Here is a 10875-nt window from a genome sequence, read left to right as displayed (position 1 = left end):
ATGTTTTATCACATTAGTTTGTGTGGGGACATCATGGAAAAGGCACGGGAAATCATCCACCAACTGGGTTACGTCATTCTGCTGGCTCTCCTGCAGATGACCTAACGTGGTCGGCAGTGTCTCTACCATCTCCGAGTTGCATAACCGAGCACCCGGCTGGTGATGTGAGCGCATCACCAACCCGTCGTCAGAGGAGCCGGAACTATCTACCACTATTAACGCCGAAGCAGCTACTCTTTGATTACATGAGCCGGCTGGCGTACTATCAGTGACGGTGCGTGCATGATATCGCTTCAACATGTTTATATGGCATACACGCGTTTTTCGTCGTCTCTCGGGAGTACCAATCACGTAATCGGTGTCACTGAGACAATCACGGATTTCATACGGCCCGAGGAATTTGGCTGAGAGCGCAGAGCCGGGGATAGGTAATAGTGCAAGGACCTTGTCTCCTATTTCAAAGTGCCTAGGGACAGCGGCACGGTCATAGTTACGCTTCATAACCGCTTGTGAAGCGACTCTCTAGCGAGTGAATTTGCTCGGTGCAAACGCTCACGGAACTGACTAACGTAATCTAGTACGTTTTTCTCAGGAGGACTATCAGCCGAAAGAAACTCATCGTGTAGGATTTTAAGTGGACCGCGGGGCGTATGGCCGAAAACGAGCTCCGCGGGACTGAATCCTAATGACTCCTAAACAGCTTCACGGGCTGCGAACAAAACGAAAGGAATTCCCTCATCCCAATTTTTTTCTGTCTCCATACAGTATTTTCGCAACATACTCTTTAAAGTCTGATGCCACCGTTCTAATGCCCCCTGCGACTCTGGATGATACGCACTGGATCTCACATGTTTAACCTGCAGTGTTTGTAGGACCTGTTTGAACAATTTAGATTTAAAATTTGTCCCTTGGTCACTTTGGATTACTCGTGGAATTCCAAATGTAGAAAAGAACTTCGTCAAGGCCTTAACTACAGATGTTGAAGTAATGCTACGCAGCGGAATCGCTTCCGGAAAACGAGTCGCCGTACACATTATCGTGAGTAAATACTGTTGACCTGTTTTCGTACGTGGTAAAGGACCAACACAGTCTATCAACACCCGGTCAAAGGGCTCACCTATAGCCGGTATGGGATGTAACGGAGCCTGCGGAATTTTTTGATTAGGCTTACCGACAACCTGGCACACATGACAGCAGCGGCAGAAGCTAGAGACATCTTTCTTTAAACCTGGCCAAAAGAAATGCTTCAGAATTACTTGATACGTTTTAGTCACGCCCAAGTGTCCCGACCATTGACTTTCATGCGCGACAGATAGCACATGTTGACGGTATGGCACCGGCACGACTACTTGATGCACTACACTCCAGTCAGCTTCAGCAGTAGCAGTGAGGGACCATTGGCGCACTAATATCTCCTTATCCAACACATAAGCCACCTTCTCACCCCTTGCTTTGTCATTACTCACCACCTGCTCGAAACACTTCACAAGCGTCGGATCCGCCCTCTGCGCGGCGAGTAAACGCTCTCGGGTTACCGGGAGTGTGGAACCGTCAACCGCTGGGCTGGCAGGGTGCGCTGGTGCAGCGGTTCCAGCCGGGAACGCGGAGGATGCAGAAACCTCCACTGCTGGCTTTTCCTCCGGTATTTTGTCCTCTGTGAATATTTTCCCAAACATAGTATCATCTAGAGACACCTCCGAGTTACTCTTACGCGCTTGCGCGCGAGTGACAGCACAAATAGGGAAAATGTGGGCCTGGGTTACTTCAGGCACTACAAGCTGAGGAGAATCCAATATTTCTAATGCAGGGGTTACCTTACCCCCTGCGATATCATTTCCCATTAGGAAAACTATACCCCTTATGGGTAATGCTGGGCACACAGCAACAGGGAAAAATCCAGTAATTAATTTACATTGTACATGTACATTATGTACGGGCCGGGGCACATAACCCATTTCAATGCCACATAAAGTCGATCCATACCCACACGCTGATTGTTCGGAAAATGGTAGAGCCGAGGCAACAATCACTGACTGTGAGCCTCCCGTGTCTCGTAGTATGCGGACGGGTCTCTGATCGTCTGACTCACCTGTTAGTGGAATCAATCCCTCGAACACAAAAGGCTTAAAACAGGGATCTATTTCCTCCTCATTGTCAGGTGTGGAAATACTGAGTGAGTTAGTGTTAATTAAGCCGATGCCTTTCGGCCTGGTCACGTTTGGTGGCTGCTCCTTCCGCTTCAGAATTAGGCAATTATTAATGAGATGCCCAGGCTGATGACAATAGTGACATTCTCTCTCCTCTTTGTTCCTCGTAAACACTCTCGCTGGCTGACCAACAGGTGCACCCGACATGCGGCGAGAGTTCTCAGCAATAGCCGGAGAAAACACCGTTTTATGCATCAACACATATTCGTCTGCCAGTACAGCAGCTGCGGAGAGAGATTGCACTTTCTGATCATTTATATGCCCCACAATACGGTCAGGTAATCCCCTCTTAAAGTCCTCCATCAGGATTAATTCTTTAAAGGCAGAATACTCTGCAGCGTCACATGAATCAATCCATTTATGGAGCAACATCCCCTTCTCCCTGGCATACTCGACATGTGTCTGATTAGCCCCCTTTCTGTGATTCCTGAACTTCTGCCGATAAGCCTCGGGAACTAACTCGTACACCCTAAGTATGGCACGCTTTACCAGGTCGTAGCTTAGGCTGTCCTCCAGTGAAAGAGCAGCGACCTTGAGTTTAGCCCCCTCCCGGGAATCTGTACTACCAACAGGAGAGGGTGGACATCTGCGAGGTGACGTGAGCGGTGCCTCACACGGCTCGCCCCCCTCGCTGTCACTACCCCTTCCTTCAGTAAACGTAAACTCTGCCTCAGTCTCTGGTCGCAACAGGCCCTCAGTGGGAACATCGGACACTGGGAGCTCAGCTGGTACAGCCGGTACAAGTACCTCTCTTCGCACCATCTCATCAACCACCAATGCCTTCAACTCTTTTTTTAACATTTGCCGATTTACCACTAGACTGAAGTGCCGCGCTATCTCTATTAACTCATCCTTTCTACATCGGTCCAGCTGCTCGTAACACGGCCAGACTAAGAACACCTCTATGTCAAACGACGCCATACCTGGGTGTACCGCCAACACGTTTACAAAGTTTACTGCCACAATAAACCCACCTATAACCCCAGGAATTGCTTTAAATTTATCCCGGACGAGCCCCCACGTGTTACGTTCCCACTTGGCTAGGGTACAAACGGGAAACGACACGACCAGATTGGATTTGGTATATTCGTTACCGGTGGTTTTATTGTTACTGAAACTAAGTAAAATGATGGTCACACAGATTGGCCCCACAACACGGGTCAATCTGTCACTATAACACAACACAAAGGGTCTCCAAAAGAGAGTTGCCCCGCTACACAAAGAAAAACAAATCTCACTACTAAAGTGGAAACAAACAATAAACAAAACGGGACTGTGGAAACCCACAGCTGGTGCGGGTCTACAGGTGCTAATCACCTGGCTATACGCAATATGCACTCACAGGAACGCTGGTCTACAGGTGCTAATCAACCTGGATCTAAGCAGTATAAACACACAGGAATGCTGGTCGACAGGTGCTAACCAACCTGGATCTAAGCAGTATACACACACACAAAATCTCTACGCTAACACAGAACCCGAGGACACACTGCTACTCAGTGTGCTCGCCTAGAACCCTACTATAGACACTTCTAATCAGTGGAGCTAATACCAAAGACACACGCTAAATCTCAGAATTCACAGAAGGAAGGCTTATCACAAGGATAGGGTTGAGGCATCTGACACAAAATACAGAGCCTCCCGACTGTTGTCCGTGCTCAGCCTTTATACTCCTCCCCCGGATGACGTGGCAGAAGCGAGCAGGGGTTGGGCGACGTCTGTCCAATCCCCGCGGCTGTTGAGCGGTCCGGACGGCCAATGACAGCAGAGGAACTGCACAGCTCATTTACATACACAAACAGACTTAAGCTCACAAGGTAGCAGCGGCTGTAACATGTGCACAAACTTATCTTGTGCCCTCATTGGTCATGTGCGCGTTCGTGTGTGTTGGAGGAGGAGCTCTGTAAGGAAGTCTGAAGGAAGAGGCAGATTTTTTCTAGTTGTGTATTTTCAAATTCTAGCGCACTCGAGCTGGTTTCTCCATTCTTACCTACCCTACCTTTAACTCTTTTTAGGGTGCAGCTATATGTTTTATTTATTTCAAAGTGGGCCCATTTTAATTATATTTGTCTTCCTTCAAATGTGCAGAGGACTCCCCAAGTGCTGTGTTTAATTTATTTTAAAGTAGGCCTGTGTATTATTTGTAATTCTCCTTATAGGAGTTCTTTGTTTCTTATTAGAGGTTAACAGTTTTATATAATGTAATACATAGCGTAATAAATGCAAAAAAACTGTAGTTTTTGTCTGATATAACAATAAATACAACTTTATTAGCTATCAAGCTATGAAATATGTTTTGCGGCTCCAGACAAACATTTTTTTTGGAAAAAGAAGCAAAATGGCTCTTTTGGTCAAAAAGGTTGCAGACCCCTGATCTAGTCTCTAGTAATTCTGCTCAAAGTGCACCAGATTGAAGCATTTTACTTTAACATTTTAAAACAAATCTTTCCAGGGGGCATACCCCCGGACCCCCCCTAGAGGATGTGACGTCCACCCCCGAATTAAAACATGTTCATACAATAATTAATACATTTGAAACCTTCTTTTTGTATATAACCAACATGTCAATACGTTTCAGTTTTTGTAGTGTATTGGTCTTTTGTAGAGATTTGTAATGTATTCTTTATATTCTATTGTGTATTGCTTGGAGGGGGGCACTACATCATAATCTTGCCTAGGGCACCAAAATGTATAGGACCGGCACTGACCAACAATATCCTGTGGGGATAGCTGACAGTATTGAGTATGTAAGTCGCTTTGGATAAAAGCGTCTAACAAGTAACATGTAATGTAAAAAAGCAAATATACTCGGCCGATAAATGGATCGGTCTATCATTATCTATCAATGGCTAATTTAAACTGATCACATCCAACAATGCGGATTCCGTCCTGGTCGTGGAACGACGGATCAGCTTTTTACTCTCGCAAGGATCCTGGAGGGGGCCTGGGAGTACGCTTATCCGGTCTACATGTGTTTTGTAGACTTGGAGAAGGCGTATGAACGAGTTCCCAGGGAGTTACTGTGGGAGGTGCTGCGGGAGTATGGGGTGAGGGGGTCTCTACTCAGGGCCATCCAATCTCTGTACTCCCAAAGCGAGAGCTGTGTCCGGGTCCTCGGCAATAAGTCGGACCCATTTCCGGTGAGGGTTGGCCTCTGCCAGGGCTGCGCTTTGTCACCAATCCTGTGTGTAATATACATGGATCGGATTTTGAGGCGTAGTCATGGGGGAGGGGGTCTGCAGTTCGGTGGACTAAGGATTGCACCACTGCTTTTTGCAGATGATGTGGTTCTGATGGCTTCATCGGTCTGCGACCTTCAGCACTCACTGGATCGGTTCGCAACCGAGTGTGAAGCGGCTGGGATGAGGATCAGCACCTCCAAATCTGAGGCCATGGTTCTCAGCAGGAAACCGATGGACTGTCTACTCCAAGTAGGGAATGAGTCCTTACCCCAAGTGAAGGAGTTCAAGTATCTCGGGGTCTTGTTCTCGAGTGAGGGAACAATGGAGCGTGAGATGGGCCGGAGAATTGGAGCAGCGGGAGCGGTACTGCAGTCGCTTTACCGCACCGTTGTGACGAAAAGGGAGCTGAGCCAGAAGGCAAAGCTCTCTGTCTACCGGGCCATTTTCGTTCCTACCCTCACCTATGATCATGAAGGATGGGTCATGACCGAAAGAATGAGATCGCGGATACAAGCGGCCGAGATGGGTTTTCTCCGCAGGGTGGCTGGTGTCTCCCTTAGGGATAAGGTGAGAAGTTCGGTAATCCGGGAGGGACTCGGAGTTGAGCCGCTCCTCCTTCGCGTCGAAAGGAGCCAGTTGAGGTGGTTCGAGCACCTAGTTAGGATGCCACCTGGGCGCCTCCCTAGGGAGGTGTTCCAGGCACGTCCAGCTGGGAAGAGTCCAAGGGGTAGACCTAGGACCAGGTGGAGGGATTATATCTCTTCGCTGGCCCGGGAGCGCCTTGGGATCCCCCAGTCAGAGCTGGTTGATGTCGCCAGGGAAAAGAAAGCTTGGAACTGCTACCCCCGCGACCCGACCACGGATAAGCGGGAGAAGATGGATGGATGGACATCAACAAAGCCATTCCGTTTTCCATCGAGATAAGCCTTCAGTGCCTTTCTCTGTTCTTCTTTTAATGACAAAATGATCCCAACTTCTAATAAAACTGATGCTATTGCAACATCTAGGCTCAACTCTTTAGGAGCTAGCATTGTTTCGAACAAATAGTCGTCCCGTGTTGTCCCACAGAACCATAAACATGCCTTTATCTGCCACCAACACCTCCAATGAAGCTGATTGGTCCATATTCTAGTTGTCGGACACAATATCATTACTTTAACACTGACACAATAATTATTTCCACTTGATCTTGTCAGATTGCAATAATTGAACTGCTGTTAAAGTTAAGGTTTTGGCCATCTCAATCTAGTTGTTTCTTTTCACCTAGAAGTAATAACCAGACAAAGAAAGGGGGGAAACTAAGTACAACTGTAGAAAAACCCATTTTTAGGTGAATAAATTGTTACACCAATTAAACAGAAAACACATAAAAACACCAGACGACGCAGTAATAGTGACCTGTCAAAAAAAATATCCACATCCTAAAGCAAACCTTACTTTATTATTTATTAGTAATATACTCTATTTCACTTAATAAAGAATACTTAAAACTAGTGATTGAGACCATAAACTCAGCAGGGAAATGTTTGCCGATGTTATAAATTAAGTGAGAAGTAGGATCCATCTATATAGATGGACTTCTTTTGGCTACTTTTAGGCCCCTACCTTGCCATTAACAAGAATGCAGGTTTAAGATATCTCCACTTTGGTTTATATTTTTATAATCGGATATTGCCCCTCAGTAAGGATGCATCTAAATCAGTGGTCACCAACATTTTTAAGCCCAAGATCACCGAGCTCGGCCTAGGTGAAAGGCGAGATCTACCTATTGCAGAATTGAGTGAAAAAGACGGCCCAGACAGTGCTTCCAATTTGAGGCCTTTTATATAGGCTAATTGCATCTGAATTACTGTTACAATGAAGGCTCCATAATCAGCTCACGGCATATAGGCAGGGGTAAAGTGCTATTTTTTACGAGTGGGGGGCGGACCTCACCTCCTCTGGGGGGTCCTCACCTCCTCTAGGTCCTCACCTCCTCAAGGGGGGTCCGGGGGGATGCTCCCCCGGGAAGATTTATTTTTAAATATTGAAGTTGAAAGCATCAATCTGGTGCACTTTGAGAGCAACATGAAGAGATCTATGGATACCTCTCTCAGCACCCATATGAAACAGAACTGTAAACAGATTTACTTTTTCTTTATGGATATTTTACAAATCACTCTCCTTTTAAACTGTATTCTTGTTTTACTGCCATATAGTATTTCATTCCTGTTTTTCATTTATTCTCTTATTGTTTGTATAACTATAATGATCATATGAAGGTGTGCCTCGGAAATAATCTTTTGAATAATTTGTTACAAAACCGTTCTAAACACTCAGAGAGTCCTTTAGCTCACCTGAGCCCCTCAGTCTGACAGGGGAGGATTCTCCTCCAGCTTGTTGTGGAAACAGCTCCTTATGTCCGTTAGTGCAGCTAGCTAACCAGATGCTAACATCACGGTCCCCGCTAGCACCGGTCCCTCTCTATCTCTCTATCACACTAAATGCGCTATTGCCACACACACACACACAGAGCCGAGCTTGAATGACACAAGCACACGTTTATTTCCATGCAACTCTCTGATTGGTCTGGTGGCTTGCCTCTGTTGCATTCACTGAACATGGGAAATTGCATTCTTGCCGTTGTGGTGCCGTGAAAAGAGAGTCGGAGGCGGTGTATTAAGAATGGAGTTCCAATCTTTATTATCCATTACTTCAGAGAGGTTAACACATGCACTGCTCTGCCATGATGAGCTAGCAGGAATGGCAGCTAAAGCTACAGGTGTTCCCCACTAAAGGGTCCGTGTGGCAACACAATAAGCAAGGTGAATTATGTCCAATAACGTGTCACCACACAAGCCCCCCCAGAATTCACACATAAACAAAATCAGCATGGCGGGGAGGAACGACACGCCGACCCCCACGACTCCTGAGCACGGGAGTCGGAAAAGTGACTCCCGCCTGTGCGGCCCCCGGAAGGGGAGGGACCGGGACAACAGGTCTTAAATCCGTGACAGGGGGACGAGGCCGGGGGGCGGCCCCGTCGCGGAGGTCGAGCCAGCACCACAGGCTGGTCCAAGTCCAGGTGAGCAGCCTTCACCCGGTCCACCGAGACGTGCTCGGCCTTGCCACCCAGGTCGACCACCAGGTGCTTGTCCCCGTGCTCCAAGACCCGGAAAGGCCCATCATAAGGGGGCTGCAGGGGGCCTCTGTGCGCATCGTGCCGGATGAACACGTGCTCCGCCGAGCGGAGCTCTGCGGGAACCTGGGACACCTGAGTACCGTGCTGAGTAGTAGGGATCGGAACAAAGGCCTCAGCGGCGTCACGCAGGAAAGCCTGCTGGGCCGACGCCGACCAGGGAGCCGATGCATTTGGGAGGAAATCCCCCGGAACTCTCAGCGGCTGACCGTAGACCATCTCCGCTGTAGAACACTGCAGATCTTCCTTAGGTGCGGTCCTCAGGCCCAGCATCACCCAGGGCAGCTTGTCGACCCAGTTACCGTCCGTAAGGCCGGCCTTGAGGGCCGCCTTCATGGAGCAATGAAAGCGCTCGCAGAGACCGTTAGCCTGAGGGTGGTAAGCGGTAGTCCTGTGCAGCTTAACCCCCAAACCGCCTGCCACAGCGTTCCAGAGCTCGGACGTGAACTGAGAGCCCCTGTCTGAGGAAATGTCTGACGGGGTGCCTAAAACGACACACCCACGTTGCAATGAAGGCCCGGGCAACGTCTGCGGCTGATGTCGAAACGAGCGGAACCGCCTCCGGCCAACGGGTCGTCCTGTCCACCATGGTGAGGAGGTAGGAAAACCCCTGAGAGGAAGGCAACGGACCAACCAGGTCAATGTTGACGTGATCAAACCTCCTCTCAGGCACCAGGAAACGCTCCAACGGGGCCTTCGTGTGGCGGTGCACCTTAGCGCGTTGACAAGCCACGCACTCCCTGGCCCAAGTCCTCACGTCCCTTTTCAGTCCTTGCCAAACGAACTTCGCCGCTACCAAACGGACCGAAGGTTTAACGCCGGGGTGTGACAGGCCGTGCACAGCCTCGAACACAGGACGCCTCCAGCTGGCAGGGACGACAGGCCGCGCCAGGCCCGTAGAGACGTCACACAGGAGAGTAATGCCCCGCGTCGCCGAACACCACGTCCTCCAAGCGCAGCCCCGCGCTCTCCACCTTCAGGGCCTGGACGCCGGGATCTGTGACCTGGTCTGCCGCCATGCGAGTATAGTCCAGGCCCAACTGGACGGCACCGATGACGACCCTGGAGAGGCAATCAGCAACCAGGTTCGACTTGCCAGCCACGTGCTTAATGTCCGTAGTGAACTCCGATATGTAGGACAGCTGCCGCTGCTGACGTGCCGACCAAGGCTCCGCCACTTTTGACATGGCAAAGGTGAGCGGCTTGTGGTCGACAAACGCCGTAAATTCACGGCCTTCCAGCATGAAACGGAAGTGCCGCACGGCCAAATAAAGTCCGAGGAGCTCCCGGTCAAAGGCGCTGTATTTGCGTTCTCTAGGCGTCAGCTGGCGGCTGAAAAAGGCGAGCGGCTGCCAAGCGCCCTCCACCCACTGCTCGTGCACTGCGCCGACCGCGTAGTCTGACGCGTCCGTGGTGATGGAGATGGGAGCCGTAGATGATGGGTGTGCCAGCAAAGCCGCCTGAGCCAACGCGGTCTTGACCTCAGCAAAAGCGCCGTCCGCCTCTGCTGTCCAGTCGATCTCCTGGACGGGGGTCTTGCCTTTCAACGCTTCATACAGCGGCCGCATGATGTGTGCGGCCCGGGCGATGAAACGGTGGTAGAAAGTCACCATCCCCAGAAACTCACGGAGCGACCGGGCTGTGAGCGGGCGAGGAAACGCCGCAACAGCCTCCACCTTCGCTGGCAGAGGTGTCGCACCGCCCTTGGTGACGCGGTGCCCCAGGAAATCGATGTCCGACACCCCGAACTGGCACTTTGCAGGATTGATGATTAATCCGTGTTCGTTGAGCCGTGTGAAAAGGGCTCGGAGGTGGGGACAGGTGCTCCTGCACTGAAGCGCTGGCGACGAGTATGTCGGCGAGGTAAACAAACACAAACGGCAGGTCCCGCAGCACCGAATCCATCAGGCGCTGGAACGTCTGAGCGGCATTCTTGAGTCCAAAAGGCATCCGCAGGAACTCAAAAAGTCCAAAAGGCGTTATCACTGCTGTCTTGGGAATGTCCAGGGGGTGCATGGGCACCTGGTGGTATCCACGCACCAGGTCCACCTTGGAAAACACCCCCGTACCGGCCAGATGCGCCGAAAAGTCCTGAATGTGCGGCACCGGATAGCGGTCAGGCGTAGTGGCGTCGTTGAGTCGGCGGTAATCCCCGCACGGGCGGAACCCGCCGTTCGATTTGGGAACGACGTGCAGGGGGGAAGCCCAAGGACTGTCGGAGCGGCGGACAATGCCCAGGCGCTCCATGGTTGCGAACTCCGCCCTCGCTACAGCCAGCTTAGAAGGGTTCAACCGCCGGGCCCTGGCG

Source organism: Gymnodraco acuticeps, unplaced genomic scaffold (genome assembly GCF_902827175.1).
Source record: "Gymnodraco acuticeps unplaced genomic scaffold, fGymAcu1.1, whole genome shotgun sequence".
Lineage (NCBI taxonomy): Eukaryota > Metazoa > Chordata > Actinopteri > Perciformes > Bathydraconidae > Gymnodraco > Gymnodraco acuticeps.
The sequence above is the reverse complement of the archived record's forward strand: the minus strand, read 5'-3'. Positions refer to the sequence as shown.